At 37.1% G+C, this 15176-nt stretch overlaps 1 non-coding gene across 1 annotated transcript; it reads left to right on the top strand.

Moving 5' to 3' along the window:
- The first annotated feature begins 498 nt into the window (after positions 1-498).
- On the top strand, positions 499-605 carry LOC114090428 (U6 spliceosomal RNA). Its single transcript, XR_003582351.1, has one exon. It is a non-coding gene; the product is annotated as a U6 spliceosomal RNA (small nuclear RNA).
- Positions 606-15176: the final 14571 nt, after the last annotated feature.

Below are 15176 nucleotides of genomic sequence, written 5' to 3' on the forward strand. Positions count from 1 at the left end.
CAGTTATGAGGAAATATGAGACAAACCCAAATTAATGACCTTTCTATAAAAAAGTCTGACAAGTACTCTTCAGAACTGTCAAAATCATGAAAAACAAGGAAAGACTGAAACTTTGTCACAGATTGAGGGAGGCAAGTGAGACATGATGACATGGCATCTTGAATGAAACCTTGAAATACAGCAAGTTCACTAGTGGGAAAACTGAAGAAATTTGAATAGACTCTATGATTTGGTTTATAGTATTGTATCAAGGTTCATTCTATACTCTTAACAAATGTTTAATGATGATGTAAGATGCTAAGTTTGGAGAAACTGGGTGAAAAGCACACAAGAAGCCTATGAGCTAACTTTGTAACTTTCCTCTAAATCCAAAATTATTTCAGGATGAGTTTTTAAATATAAAACGTGGAATAAAAATATCTAAGAAGACACTACAAGATGGAAAGAGCGCCCATGTTCATGGATAGGCAGAATTAATATTGTTAAAATAGCCATACTGTACTCGATTTGGCAGCACATATACTAAAATTGGAACGATATAGAGAAGATTAGCATGACCCCTGCGCAAGGATGACACACAAATTCGTGAAGTGTTCCATATTTTTACTAGACACAAGAGAAGGCCCTAGGCACTCAGGATTGGAGACCCGCCCAGTCTGGGAGAAGGAGCTGCTGCACAGTGATTGGTTCCCGCGTATTGAGAGGAGAAGCTTGGCCTGGTGGGCACAGCTCCACCTACTGGAAGAGAAGTTAATCAAACTCTAAGACTGCATTTATTAATTTTTTATTATTATTATTTAGGTTTTTTTCATTTTCATTTTTTTGTTGTTTTTTAAATTTTTTAATTTTAATTTGTTTTTTATTATTTTTTTTAAAATTTTTTTTCTTTTTTTATTTTCTATTTTTTTCTTATGTCTTTTCATTTCTTTTCAATTTCCTTATTCCCCCTTCCTTGAATTCTACCTGCTTACTCTCATTCTCTTTAGTGACTTCTTCCCTTCCCTTCTAATACCTTTCCTCCCAAGCATCAAATAAATTTATAGGAGTAAACAGTAACTCAGCAGTCAAACAGAAAAAGAAGTAACATGAGCAGCATGAAAAAGCAAGGAAGAAAAGGAGTACAAACAATGCAGGACAGCCTAAATATTCAGGAGGACCTAGAGGCATCAGAAAAATGGTCAAATAAAGAACTCAAGGAATACCTTAGACAGATGCAATGGAACCTTAAAGATGATATGAGACAGCAAATTCAAACAGTGAAAGAACACATTGAAAATGAATTACATAAACAGATAAAAGAAGAAATTAAGCATCTTTATCAGGAGATAGAGATTATAAAAAAAATCAAACAATAATTCTAGAAATGTAGGAAACTATAAACCAAATTAAAAACTCAAATGAGAGTATCACTAACAGAGTGGAGCAAGTAGAAGCCAGAACGTCAGATAATGAAGACAAAATATATCATCTTGAAAAGAGTCTAGCCAACTCAGAAAGGCTGGTAAAAAATCAGGAGAAAAACATCCAAGAGATATGGGATAACATAAAAAAACCAAACTTAAGAGTCATCCAGATAGAGGAAGGTATAGAGGTTCAAACCAAGGGAATGAGTAACCTGCTGAATGAAATAATTATAGAAAACTTTCCAGAAATAAAAAAGGAAATGGATATACAAATTTTAGATGCATACAGGACACTAAGCATACAAAATCACAGTAGACCAACGCCAAGACACATTGTTATGAAGATATCCAATATACAGAACAAAGAGAAAATATTAAAAGCTACAAGAGAAAGGAGGCAGATTACATTCAGGGGTAAACCAATAAGGTTAACAACGGATTTTTCATCAGAGACGCTGAAAGCGAGAAGATCCTGGAACAACGTATTTCAAACACTGAAAGACAATGGATGCCAACCAAGAATTTTGTATTTAGCAAAATTAAGCTTGAGGTATGACAACGAAATAAAAATCTTTCATGATAAACAAAAGTTAAAAGAGTGCTGGCGAGGATGTGGGGAAAAGGGTACACTTGTACATTGCTGGTGGGACTGCAAATTGGTGCAGCCAATTTGGAAAGCAATATGGAGATTCCTGGGAAAGCTGGGAATGGAACCACCATTTGACCCAGCTATTGCCTTTCTCGGACTATTCCCTGAAGACCTTAAAAAAGCGTACTACAGGGATACTGCCACATCGATGTTCATAGCAGCACAATTCACAATAGCTAGACTGTGGAACCAACCCAGATGCCCTTCAATAGATGAATGGATAAAAAAGAAGTGGCATTTATACACCATGGAGTATTACGCAGCACTAAAAAATGACAAAATCATGGAATTTGCAGTGAAATGGATGGCACTAGAGCAGATTATGCTAAGTGAAGCTAGCCAATCCCTAAAAAACAAATGCCAAATGTCTTCTTTGATATAAGGAGAGCAACTAAGAACAGAGCAGGGAGGAAGAGCAGGAGGAAAAGATTAACCTTAAACAGAGACATGAGGTAGGAGGGAAAGGGAGAGAAAAGGGAAATTGCATGGAAATGGAAGGAGACCCTCATTGTTATACAAAATTACATATAAGAGGTTGTGAGGGGAATGGGAAAATAAACAAGGAGAGAAATGAATTACAATAGATGGGGTAGAGAGAGAAGATGGGAGGGGAGGGGAGGGGGGATAGTAGAGGATAGGAAAGGTAGCAGAATACAACAGTTACTAACATGGCATTATGTAAAAATGTGGATGTGTAACCGATGTGATTCTGCAATCTGTATTTGGGGTAAAAATGGGAGTTCATAACCCACTTGAATCTAATGTATGAAATATGATATGTCAAGAGCTTTGTAATGTTTTGAACATCCAATAAAAAAAATAAAAATAAAAAAAAATAGCCATACTAGTGAAAGCAATGCATTGATTCAGTTAAAGTCCCATTAAAATATCAAAGACATTCTTCACAGAACTAGAAAAAAAAAGGAATCCTAAAACTCAGTTGGAAGAATATGGGATCCAGAATAGCCAAAGCCATTTTAAGCAAGAAAAGCAATGCTGGAGGCATCACCATACCTGACTTTAAATTATACTGCACAGCTATAGTAACCAAAACTGGTTTTAAAATAAACATATTCTGGCATTAAAATGACAAACTGGAAAGAACAGAAGACACAGAGACAGACCCACACAGTCACAGTGGGGTTGATCCTTGACAAAGGAGCCAAAAACATGTATTGGAGAAAAGACAGCCTGGTTAACAAATGATGCTGAGAAAACTGTTTATCAATATCCCCATCTCTCACCCTGCACAAAAATCAACTCAAAATAGGTTAAATACCTAGGAGTTAGGCCAGAGACTTTGCAACTCCTAGAAGAAAATATAGAGTCAACACTCCAACATAGAAAAAAGGACTTCTTTAGTAGGACTCCTAAAGCTCAGGAAATAATATCAAGAGTTAATAAATGGAATGGCATCAAATTAAAAAGCTCCAGTACAGCACACAAAACAGTTAAAGGATGTGAAGAGAGAACCTACAGAATGGGAGAAAATCTTTGCTAACACTCTTTTGACAGAGGATTAATATCTAGAGTATATTAAAAACTAAAAAAACTCAACACAAAAATCACAAATAAACCAATTAATCAATAAACAAATAAACTAAAAAAGACACTTCTAAAAAAAAAAAAAAGAAACACAAATGACCAGCAAATATATGAAAAAAAAATGTTAACATCATTAGCAATTAGGAAAATCCAAATCCAAACCACACTGAGATTTTATCTCACACCAGTCAGAAGGGCAGTCATCAAAAATAAAAATGATAATCAATGCTAGAGAGGATGTGGAGAAAAAGGAACATTTCAATGCTGTTCATGGGATTGTAAATCAGTACAACCAATAGGAAAATCAGTGTGGAGGTTTTTCAAAAGACTAGGCATAGAACCACCATGTGACCCAGCTATACCACTCCTTGGTATTTATCCTAAAGAATTAAAGTCATTAAACTACAGTGACACGTGCAGACCAATGTTTATAGCACCACAATTCACAATAGCCAAACTATGGAACCAATCTAGGTATCTATCCATGGATTAAACAGATAAAGAAAATGTACACACACACACACACACACACACACACACACACACATGCACGCACAATGGAGTTTTATTCAATTACAAAGAAGGATGAAATTTTGTTATTTGCAGGAAAATGGATGGAACTTGAGAACATTATGTTAACTCAGAAGGTCAAGGGTCATTTGTTATTTCTCACATGTGGAAGCTTGAGAGCAAAGAGGGGAAAAAAGATGAGGGGGAAATCTCATGAAAATAAAAGACCAGAAAAATAAAGGAAAGGGAACAGAGGGGGCTGAAGGAGGGGAGGGCAAGGGGAAATACTGGGGAGCTACACTGAAAAAATTATATTGTTATACTGTTTGTTTGTATTAATAAGCAACAACAAACTGCACTATTATGTGTCAGTAGTGTACCAATAAAAATATGGAAAAAAGATTAAAGTTTTCCTTTAAACTTGATAATGAGGAAAATTACTTTGAAAATAATTTATACTGAAATAATTCCCACCACAACAATCATATAGTGACAGATTGGGAGAAAATTATTTGTAATATGTATATTAATCCAAATATTTAAGAGCTTCTGCTAATCAACTGAGGAAAGACAAGCTATTAATATAAGCCCGGACAAATCATATGAAGTTGAAACCAAAAACCAAGGGGAAAATACTTATGCCCAGCATTTCTATGAGGAGATTCAGAAAAATTGAAAAAAAAATGCAAATGAAAAAGAACATAAAATCAGCAATAAATTAAAAGAAATGTAAATAATGGTGATTGGGGACATGGAGCTCACTTAGACAACTGGTGGAGTCGTAAATTGGTGCAACCTTTTAAGAAGGCAATTTAAACCTCTATGAAGATATTAACTTTTCTGAGTCACTGTTCATCATTTACCCATTAGGTAATACAGTTTAGAGAAATATTCTCTCTCATGAAAATAGTTCATACACAAGAAAGCTAATAAAAGTTTGGCTCAGAAGATTGCACATGATCTAAATGTCTACAAAAGAGGAAATATTCAGAAAATCAAAAACAATATAAATTTAAGGAGAATGTAAAATAAATAAGTACATGAGCATATTAAATACTGTGCAACTCTTTTTTGTTTTTATTAGTGCACTATAGTTTATAGCAAAGTGGGATTCATTGTGACTTCACATGTGCACACAACATCATTTGCTCCCATGAATTCCCCAGCTCTTCTTTCCTTCCTCTCCTCCCTCCCACTATCCTCCTACTGTTCTGGTCTTCTATTTATTTACATGTCTGTATTTTTTGATTAGTGCACAATAATTACACATGAAAATGGAATTTGTTGTGTTATATTAATACGTGCATATAACATAATTTGTTTGATTTTATTTTATAGTCTCTTTTCTCTTTTCCTTCCTCTCTTTTGATCCCCTACCTCTCATCAACTGATCTCCTTTCTATTCTCATGATATCCCCCTTTTTTATTCTTTTTTTTCCTCTCTCTACCTTTCACATATGAGAGAAAACATGACTCTTGACTTTCTAAGTCTCATTTCACTTAGTATGTTGTTTTCTAGTTTCATTACCCACAAATGACATAATTACATTTTTCTTTCTGGCTTAATAGAATTCCAGTATGTGAGTGTGTGTGAGAGAGGGGGAGGGGATTGATTTTCTTTATCCACTCATTTGTTAATGGATACCTAGGCTGGTTTCATAACTTGGCTATTGTGAATTGTGCTACTGTAAATTTTGATATGCATCTATCACTATAGTGATAGCTGATTTCAGTTCCTTTGGATAAATACTGAGGAGTAGAATAGCTGGGTCATATGGCAACACATATAGAGTAGAGATGATCATAACAGACAGATGATAGATAGAGAGATAGATGGATGGATTTAGCTAGCTTGCTTCTATTATCTTCTCTTTAATGTAATTACTGTTAGAAATGTGGGCAATAAACAAGGGGAATAAATGATACAAAAAGTGCACTTGTTTTCTGATAATTTGTTTAGCTAAGATTTACACATTTAAGACCCTTACTACACAGAACTTATTTTTAAAAATATTTTATTCTAATTTGTTATATATGACAGCAGAATGCATTATAACTCATATTACACATAGAGAGCACAATTTTTCATATCTCTGGTTGTATAAAAGTATATTCACATAATTTGTGTCTTCATTCGTGTACTTAGGGTAATGATGTCCATCTCATTCTATCATCTTTTTTTACCCCCTTGCCTCCCCTTTGTCCTATCTAGAGTTTGTCTAATCTTCCCATGCTCCCCCTCCCAACCCCATTATGAATCAGCCTCCTTATATCAAGCAGTATGGGAAACTGGGAATGGAACCACCTTTTGACTCAGCTATCCCACTCCTTAGTCTATACCCAAAGGACTTAAAAACAGCATACTATAGGGACACAGCCACATCAATGTCTATTGCAGCACAATTAATAGTAGCTAAACTGTGGAACCAACCTAGATGCCCTTCAGTATATAAATGGATAAAGAAAATGTGGTATATATACACAATGGAATATTACTCAGCAATAAAAGAGAATAAAATCATGGCATTTGCAGATAAATGGATGGAGTTGGAGAATATAATGCTAAGTAAAGTTAGCTAACCCCAGAACCTATTTTTATGAGTATCTAATACTTGTTCATTCTAAGAAGAGTAATGCCTTGCATTTGATAATCTTTTGAAACGAAAAGATTATAATTTTTAGTTTAAGTTAAGTCAATATACTCTGCATTTTGAGGACTAATGCTAAAAGAAAGCACTATTTATGTGTGTTTGGAGTTGTGTATATGCAAGTTTGTTGTTTTGCTTGTGTCTATCTAGGGATGTATTTGTCTCTGTGTGTTTTAAAGAGGTTCTGGTACTTACCAGTTCAAAAATTATACAAACCCCTCCCATCCTAATATCATGGTCCCCTGTCTCCGCCCACATCAGCTGCATAGGCATGGGAATGTATTTTGAACTGGCCAAGTGACTTTGGCTAAATGGTGACATTAATATTTTTGAGCAGCTATATGTCAAACTCTATTAGTAAAGGAGGAAGAGTGTTTTTATACCATACGTATAGCCACTGCCCAAGCAAGTTTCAGCTTGAAATATTCTAATCCCTTGAAAAATCAGAAAAACAATTTTTGTCAGATCATGTATCTCACTTAGGAGTTCAGAGAGTATGGCCATTCGAAGCATACCAGAGAACAGTGTTCAGCAGTTAAATAGACCCAACTTCTGACATGACTCAACTTCAAAACATTATGTTCAGCAGAAGGAGCCAAATGCAAGAGAGCACACGTTCTTTGATTCCATTTACATGAAATATCCAGAAACAAAAAAAATCTAGAGGCAGATTGGGCTAGTGGTTGCTTGAGCCTGGGGTTAGGGAAAAAGAGTTTTCAAGAGACAGGTAAGCATCTTTCAGGATGACAGAAATAGCCTAAGAATGGATTGTGGTGGTGATCTAGCAACTCCATAAATTTCTAAAAATTGCCACACACTTATGGAATGTAATTATACCTCAATACAGCCGTTAAAAGCATTGATACAATCTTGTGAGGACAGAATTGTGAGGCTCTGCTAGCTAGATTTATACTGCTGGCCTGGGGTTGGTATTCAGTGTTTCACTGAGGCTACAGAGAATTCAAGATCAAAGGTCCATATTGGCAATAAGATAGCTAAGGCAGCCTGATGAGACAATAACTTAGGTGTTTCCTAGCCACCCAGGATGAGATGCTGCCCTTCCAGCATCGAAGAACTAGGGCAACGTGGAGGCAGCTTGCCTGAATACCTGTATTTAGATGCTGGGTCCCACTCATAACTCACCTGTCAGTAATCTACTGTTAGACCACATAACTCCCTTTCATAATTCTTCGCTATATACCTAGAATCTCTATACCCAGAGGAGAGAAAAGCTTACTGAGTTTTATTACAAGTGTTGGAGGCTCAAGTATTGAGCTCATCTTCATTCCCAACCATTTTTATTTTAAAACAGCATCTTGATTAGTTGCTTAGGGCTTCACTAATTTGCTGAGGCTTGCTTTGAACTTGTGGTCCTCCTGCCTCAGCCGAGTTGCTGGGATTACAGGTGTCCGTCACTGCATCAAGTTTAGAAAGAGCCTTAAAGGAAGATTTCATGTATCGGGGTTGCAAGAAATTTTACTGTAGCTGGTATATCAGATGTAAGTTAAACCAAAAAGAAGATTCCAGGAAAGATATAATGAGAAAGATACTTGGGTCTTCCTACTCCTCTGTCTCCCACAATCACCCTCATGTTTAATGCCTGGCACCTAATAAGATTGTCTGTTTGCTTAGTTCTCTACTGGACCAAGAACTGCCCAACTCTTATTAGATCTCCATGTTTATAGCTTCCTTGGGCATGGAAGACAATGCAAGACCCACAACTGTTCCAAGTCAGGCTTTGTCCTCACTCTGATGTGCATGGGATATGAAAATATCTGTTAGTGTTGTAGCTGCCATGAAACACCACCTGCAGTGGTGATTCCTTTGCTGCTAGTGTCTGTCCAAAGGAAAGAAGAACTAGCAAGTGTCTTCTACAAATGGGCAATCTTTGAACTATTGCACAGCAGGAGCACTGGACACAGTGGGGCTGATCTTCAGGAGGCTGTTAACAGCACTGGGTTGTCCAAGATTCTTGAGAGGATTAGCACTTAGAAGATAATCCCATTATGCCTTGTAGCATCAGACAAAGGAACTCAGTGGAAACATTATTAAAGGGTAAATTGGAGCTGATATGCAGATCCAAGGCTCTCCCTTGAATCTGCTTAGCACCAAAGCACTGAGTGAAACAAAACTTGTAGGCATAGCCATGAACCAATTTCACTCTGTCTTCCATCTTTTCAAAGTTTGCTGGGTGGGAGAAATTTTTTTTTTTCTGCCTCTGGATAAAAATTTACTGAGTCGTTTACTTTCAGGTCATTCACTGCTCATGAAAGATACTCTGGTCATTTTGAAATAAACAGTCTCAATCCCGAAATTATTGTTGTAGTCCCATATAATAATGTAGATTGCAAATTGGATTAAAAATTAAATCTCCTCTACTTTCCTGGTTAGAACCTTCTGCATTTTCTCTCTTCTCTTTCTCTTCCTGCCTACTAACCTGTTTTCTGACTTATTAAGTTTCCTTTGCCCTAATTAGGCAAACAGCCTGATTTCTAAGCAGCCACTTCACCTAGCCAGACAACAGCTAATCTGCCTGTTTCACCATTTTTATTCTCTGATAGACCTCTCAATCCACTTCATCTCTCCAACTCCAGATAATACTTACCATTGCTGTTGGAGAGATGCCCTGCAATCCTGTTTGCTGAGTTGAGATGGAAGGGAATGCACCCTGAATCTTACACTCCTGACACTGGATAGTCCACTGACAGCTCCCTACAAATAAGTTCTATATAAAAAATCCTTCCTCCAATACCCTGTAACCCAAACCTTTCATACCCTCAATGTCAGTGAGCAGTTTAAGAGTCATATAACTGTTTTTTGTTTGTTTGTTAGTATTTCCTTTGAAAGTTTTTCATTTTAGTTGAATCCCTCACTGCTCAAAATATGATCCCAAGACTGGGGATGTAGCTCAGTGGCAGAGCCTTTGCCTGGCTTGTGTCAAGCCCTGGGTTTCATCCCCAGTACTGCAAAAACAAAATCAAAATGTGGTTCCAGCCCCAGCAGCATGGGCATTACCCAGGAGCTTGGAAACAGAAAAGCTCAGGCCCCAATCCAGACTTTAAAAAAAAATCCAAGCCTGCATTTTAATGAGATCCTCAGGTGACTTGTATGCACATTAAATTTTGAGAAATGCTGCTTTAGAAACCCTTTCCACAGTTTCTCCGTGTCTCAAACTCTCATTTCCTGCTACACATTTATAGTTCAATGCCATACGTAGCTTTGTGGTTCTATTTTCAGAAGGGAGGACTGCCAGTGTCTGTCCTCCATGAGTGAAGATTTTTAACTACCCAAGGAGCTCATTTAAATGCCTTTCCATTGCATTCAAATATTCCTCTGTCGCCTCAGATGCAATATGCTCCACATCAATTCAGCATTTCCCCACAAACCTGATATCTTTTCTGCTCCTCTCACCTAGAAGCTACCCATTTTGAGAAACCCAATAACACACAATCTTCTTTGCCTTTATATCCCACAATGGTGACTCATCTGTCTCACACATGTGCTAATCATCCTTGAGCACTTTGGCTCAAGTGACATTATCATCAGGACAACTTGGGCTATTATTAAACCAATAATTTTTGTTTTGTTTTGTTTTCACTTACGTTTGTTCTGCCTTGAACTGACATTTAACTTTTCATTCATTTGATAATATTTATTGGGCAGTTCCTATGTGCCAACCAACGCTCTTGGTTTTTAATATTTCCTTTGCAAGCTTACTGAGGAGTTAGAGCTTTAGTAAAGAATAAACTTACTCTTTAGAGGAAGAAAGAGACAAATAGAAATTAAAAGATAAATACATAGTTTCATATCATAATGATGACCATAAAGTTGATATCACCGGGTCCAACATCTTCTTTTAATTGCAGATCATATATCCATCTTTCTTCTCAGTATCTTCACTTGGATATTTACTATGCATTTCAAATTTAGCATATCCAAAACTAATCTCCCAATTTTCCCCTAGCAACCTGTTTTCCAGCTCAATAAATGTCACCCCGCCATAACCCTCCTTCTCTCACTATGCACTTCTAATTCATCAGCAAATCCTCTGCTTTCCAAACAGACCCAGATGATTGCCGTTTCTCTCCACTTCCTCTGGGGTAGCTCTGACCAGTTCACCAACATCTCATTTAGATGGCTGTAGTCCTGCTTCCTTTTTTGTTTTGTTTTAAAGTCTATATTCTGCACAGTAGCACGAGCCAACATTTACAGAGTGAGTTTGAGCATTCCCCCACTCAAAGCCTTTCAGTGGCTTCCCAACTCTACTGAGAGTTAAATTCTGAGCATTTATAGAGTCCTTCAAGGCCCCACAGACTCCTGGGTCCCTTGTTATGGTTCTAATTCACCTCCTACTTATCTTCCCCCTCTTTTCCACCACAGCCACGTTGGCCCACTTGATGTTCTTGGAACACACAGCTGGCCCATCCCAGGGCCTTTTGTAATGCTTGTACCACTCTTTCCCCAGATATCCCAGGGCTTGCCTTCTCCTTTCCTCCAGATCTCTCTTGACTCAAATAGAATCCCTTGAGAAGTCTTTCTTATTTCACTCTCCTACCTTCTTTATCTTTATGATGCCATTGACTCTCTCCCTCCCTCTACACACATGCTTTACTTTATCTGTTTATTATCTGTCTCCTCATAGAATATGGTTATCCAAAAATGTATTTTTATAAGAGTAGAAAATTTTCTCGAGTGCCTGGAAAGAGTAGACATTCAATAAAAAAACTGTTGAACAAATGAACAACAATTAATGAACCGAAGTCTACAAATTATTACTTGGTTTAATAATAGCCCAAGTTGTCCTGATGATAATGTCACTATCCCTAATTCACATTTAAAGAACACTTTCTTAAGTAGAATTACTTCTGGACATTGAACCTCAGGAGGGTATCCCACCAGGGCAGTGCCATGTACATGAATATCATCCATCCTGTGTGTGGCAATAGAAGTCAGAGCAGTTGCTCTGAAACACAATTTCCAGCCTCTGTGTGCAGCGGCTTTTTCTTCTGGGGACATTTGGTGACAAGGCAGGTAATGTGGTCCAAAGAAGGTATACACTGACCTCCCCTGAGAAAGAGTTGGGAAGGTGTTGCTTCCCAAATGCAATGAGGAATGCACACTGCTAGCACTTCTCCTGCAGCGGAGTTGAGATTTGGGAATCTGGAGCAGGGTTTGGCTCAGATGGCATTCCTCAACATTGGACAACCATGTCTTCTCTGTACGCCACAGTAGTTAACCCCAACTGCACAGACTCACGCAGAAGCTTTTAAGAAACAGCGGTGTTCAGCTGCATCCCCAGAAATTCTATTTTAATTGCTCTGGGTGAGCCAAGGCCTTGCTGTTTCTTAAAAGCCCTGCGGGTGTCTGGTCCTTGGGTGCTCCTGCAGGGCCGCACTGAACAAGCACATACTTCAGGCAGAACCACACATGGGACACTGAGGCATGTGAAAAAGGACCTGGAGCCGGTGTCAGCCTTTGATGAACCCACAGCCCTGTGGAGAGCTTCCCAGGTGCATGGTCACATCCCAGACAGATCACTGCAGACCCTTTGGGGCTTGGCAGCTCTAGGGGTATAGGGAATCTGGGGATGTCCAATAAAAGAATGTATAAAAAGATTTGGGGATGTTAGAATATAAAATACATGAGGTAAAAGACAAAATTTATACTTATTTAACCTGAAGAAGTAGTTAGGCAATTTTCTGACCATTTTTTAAGTGTATACATATCTCTCACATTAAAACAAATCTAGTGCATAAAAACCCAAATGTGCATAATAGAGACAAAGGAGAGGGTAATTGTATACCTGTGCTACTGGTACACCTACACACAGAGAGAGCAATCATGAACAGGGATTCACATCACCCCGACCCTGGGCTGGGCACTGTTCTGAGATTACTCTGGAGCTCATTTCATCCCTATAGCACCTGGCCTTCACAACAACCCTATGGAATGAATATATATATATATATATATATATATATATATATATATATATATATATATATTTTCCATCATTTTAGGACAAGGAAACAGGCATTTGAAAGTAAAGTAAACTTGCCTTTCTTTTTGTATGGATCTAGGATTTAAACCTAAGCAGATGGCTGTTGGGGTCCATGCTGGGTAACCACCACATGGTACTGTTTATGTGTATGTTGTTTGTTAGGGTTTTCCAGGGAAGTAGAACCAATGTATGTCAGGTGGTGATACATAGGATGCAGAGCCTTAATAGTGGTGTCAAATAATCCTATGTGTTAGGATCTGAACTGAGAGGAAGAGACAGAAAAAGAGAGGGAGAGAAAGAGGAAGGGAGAGATGATAAGGAACTGATGTTTCAGTTCAGGTCTGAAGGTCCTAGTTCAAAGGTCATCAGACAGGAAGAATTGACTCTTGCTCAGGGGAGGACCAGCCTTTTTGTTCTATTTGGACCTTCAACTGATTGGAGGAGGTCACCCCTACACATTAGGGAGGGAAATCTGCTTTTGCTCAATTTACTGATTTAAATGCTAATCTCATTCAAAAATACACTCACAGAAATATCCAGAATAATATTAAAGCAAATGTTTGGCCTCCCCCATGATCTGGTCAAATTAACTTATAAAGTTAACCATTACAGAATGTATGTATGCAGGTAAACAGGTGTGTGTATGCTATATGTATTACATACTCTATGTGTGAGTGTATGTGTATCTATCTAGATGTGTGTGTGTTTGTGTGTGTGTGTGTGGGTGTGTGTATATATATATATATATATATATATATATATATACACATATATATTATATATTATATAGGTTTGTGTACACATACACACAGATGTACATATGTGTGTAATGTTTAAAAAATACATGCACACATTTTGTTTTATAAAAAGATGTAAACACACCTATTGGAAGATTATTTGCAGTATTGGGGTCACAAACAAGTAAGAGTTTTAAAGAGAAAACATTTCTGCTACTATGTGATAACCTGTTTCAAATCCTTTGCAGTGATTTTTTTTTCTTTTTTTAATTTTTTTTTGCAGTGATTTTTTTTTTTTTTTGAGACAGATTAATGGAAAGGCACAGTAGTCCTATGAAAAATCTTACGCATTTGTTCTGGATTATTTTAGCATGTGATGGATAAATACAGAGAAAAATGTGTTCCTGTGGGATTTTCCTGCTGAACAAGAAACAAAAGTAAAAGATTGTTTTTTTAAATATTAAAGGTCTGAAACTTAGTGCCCTGAAGTCTCATTTTTCCATAACTGGTTAATTGATAGTAGGAGAGTGTGGGAGTGGCACTGGGGGCGGGTGGGGGGGGCAGGTTCTTGCATGCACATGAATGGGGCAATTCAATGGTGTGTGAGTTCTGGGTTTGTTTTGCTTTGCTTTACTTGTTGTTTTTCTAGTGAATTAGTCCAGGTGCTTAAAGGGTTGCCCAGTACCATAGTTGAAATATTATTTTTACAAATATCATCTAATATGTTATTGAAACTAAAATCTGGTTTTATACAATGACAATAAATAATGAATAAGCTAATGGTAATAGAAAACTTAAATAGTCCTCTAATTCCTATTTTTTTGATTTACTTAAATTTAAAAACTTCCCATACGGGGTTGAAATTCTTTATTGTTTTTGACATTGATAATTTGACCATTTTTGCAACCATAAATGAAAGATCAATCCAAAATTAGCGCACAACATCATTATCTGATCAATTAACTTGAATAGTACTGAGAATAACAAGCACAGAGGAATAATGAACAAATGAAAATTAAGGAAGACAAATGAAAGTCTCTGAAGCTTTCGAGTGATGTGTAAGAAAGAAGGCTGAGACCAGATCCACTGGTCTTTGTTTTCCATTGTACCAAAGTTGTAGATGGTTAATTAAATATTTGAGTACCAAAGAGACAAAGACACTTTATAAAATACTGGTAATGAGACTTTTTGTAAAAGGGCAGCCACTCATTTACATGATACCTGTTCAAGATATAATTAGCCTATTAAAAAACAAAGAGCAAACATCGATGTTCATAGCAGCACAATTCACAATTGCTAGACTGTGGAACCAACCCAGATGCCCTTCAATAGATGAATGGATAAAAAAAAAAAAAATGTGGCATTTATACACCATGGAGTATTACGCAGCACTAAAAAATGACAAAATCATGGAATTTGCAGGGAAATGGATGGCACTAGAGCAGATCATGCTTAGTGTAGCTAGCCAATCCCTAAAAAACAAATATCAAATGTCTTCTTTGATATAATGAGAGCAACTAAGAACAGAGCAGGGAGGAAGAGCAGGAGGAAAAGATTAACCTTAAACAGAGACATGAGGTGGGAGGGAAAGGGAGAGAAAAGGGAAATTGCATGGAAATGGAAGGAGACCCTCATTGTTATACAAAATTACATATAAGAGGGGAATGGGAAAATAAACAAGGA

The sequence above is a fragment of the Marmota flaviventris genome, chromosome 1 (assembly GCF_047511675.1).
Source record: "Marmota flaviventris isolate mMarFla1 chromosome 1, mMarFla1.hap1, whole genome shotgun sequence".
NCBI lineage: Eukaryota > Metazoa > Chordata > Mammalia > Rodentia > Sciuridae > Marmota > Marmota flaviventris.